Below are 2,112 nucleotides of genomic sequence, written 5' to 3' on the forward strand. Positions count from 1 at the left end.
ATTCATAAAATCTGCATACATAGATTTAACGGAGAAACATCCAGAACAAGTCAAACGCCATGAGAACCTATCAGGTGCGTCGACCAGGTTAATACTCATCAATCGTTCCACTAAATTTAACCATGCTTCAAACTTATCTCTTGTCAAAACCCGATTAAAACCAACATTTAGCGGTGTATTGGACAAAACATTTGCAAATGTAACATGTTTATGTTGCACCATGTTATATAGCGATTGATATTGAGTGGATAGAGATGTGTTACCCAGCCACACGTCTTCCCAAAATCGAGTGCTAGCCCCATCCTTAATGACAAACGAGCCTCGACTCATCCCTGACCCCCATAATCCCTCTCCAAAAGGGTGAATCACTCGGTTTGACTTGTACTTGAGATAGAGTTTTTTGACTTCGGTATTTGTTATGCAGCAGCTCCTGCCACACCCCTTGTTCATTCAATAGTTTAAATAGCTACTTGTTGAGTAAATATTTATTCTTTATCTCTAGTACCTCAATGCCTAAACCATCCTGGTCTTTAGGGTGACAGATAATGTTCCACTTTGAAAGATGATACTTCTTTTTCAGGTTGTCGCTTTGCCAAAAGAAACGCGACCTAAAGAAGTCCAATCTTTTCCTAACACCTTTCGGAATCTCAAAAAAAAGAGTAGGAACATGGGTAAACTTGTTAGAACTGAATTAATAAGGACTAGACGATTGATACGTATCAAACGTATCTATAATTTTTTATGCTCCATGCTTGTTTTACACCAATTCATATATGTCTTTCTTACACTTCGTTGCACTTCTTATGCTTCGACGTGAGCCACGCGCGCGTACGGGCTGACGGAGACGGCGGGGCTGATGCTGTCGTCGCGTGGAAGGGCGAGTGGAACAGGCTCTCATCCTCGGAGCGCGCACGGCTCAAGGCGAGGCAGGGCGTGCACATGCCCTTCATGGCTGAGGTGGACATCCTTGACGGTGAAACCGACCGCAGCGTGCCGCAGGACGGCGCCACAATGGGCGAGATCGTGTTCTGCGGCGGGTGCGTCACGATGGGGTACTTCAAGGACGAGGAGGCGACGAGGGCGGCGATCCGGGACGACGGGTGGTTCTACATGGGCGACGTGGGCGTGATGCACCCGGACGGGTACCTGGAGATCCGGGACTGGTCCAAGGACGTGATCATCAGCGGCGGGGAGAACATCAGCAGCGTCGAGGTGGAGTCCGTGCTGTACGGGGACCCGGCGGTGAACGAGGCGGCGGTGGTGGCGCGGCCCGACGAGTTCTGGGGCGAGACACCGTGCGCGTTCGTGAGCCTCAAGGAGGGCGCCGTGGCAAGCGCGGCGGAGGTGATCGCCTGGAGCCGGGAGCGCATGGCCGGGTACATGGTGCCCAAGACGGTGGTGTTCTGCGCCGAGCTGCCCAAGACGTCCACTGGCAAGATTCAGAAGTACGTGCTCCGGAACCTTGCCAAGGAGATTGGACCCGCTCGCCGGGGCGTCAGCAGCAGCAAGATGTAGATTGTAAGTAGGTCGTCGTCGGTCCGCCTCTGCTTGCGATTGGATTTCCTTCTTAATTCAGATAGGGTTGTTATCGTCGTAGTTGGCATTGGCATATCTGTTCTTGAGATCTGCAAGTCTGCTGCAAATGCAAGATTCAGTTTTGTGCATGTGCCTGTCACCCTGCTGATTATGGGGAAAACAATACTTTCTATTGTGATACACATGCTTCTTCAATCATAGTTATGAATTGCTAATCTCTGTGTGTGTGCGCGCGCCCTCCGACTGACTGAATAGGAAATCTAGAAGGTCAATATACCTTGGTCTGACTTTCTCCTCATTTTGCTTGGGTTCAGGTCTAAGTCAATGCTATACTTTAGTTTTTTATTTAATAATGAACCTTTTATTACTTAAAAGGTAAACATTACACCCCAATCTCTTCATAACCAGGACGCAAACACACATAAACCATTCACCAAAAGTTTAAAAGAAACAAAAAGGCAAATTGAAGGCGGGTGAACTCCGAAGATGGCTATAAACCAATCCTAAGATTATGCTGCCACTTATGATACACGTGCTTATTCAATCATAGTTATGAATTGATAATCTGCGTGTGCG

At 48.2% G+C, this 2,112-nt stretch overlaps 1 pseudogene; it reads left to right on the forward strand.

Moving 5' to 3' along the window:
- The first annotated feature begins 667 nt into the window (after positions 1-667).
- On the forward strand, positions 668-1,664 carry LOC124671131 (annotated as a pseudogene).
- The last annotated feature ends 448 nt before the right edge of the window (positions 1,665-2,112 follow it).

Source organism: Lolium rigidum, chromosome 7, assembly GCF_022539505.1.
Source record: "Lolium rigidum isolate FL_2022 chromosome 7, APGP_CSIRO_Lrig_0.1, whole genome shotgun sequence".
NCBI lineage: Eukaryota > Viridiplantae > Streptophyta > Magnoliopsida > Poales > Poaceae > Lolium > Lolium rigidum.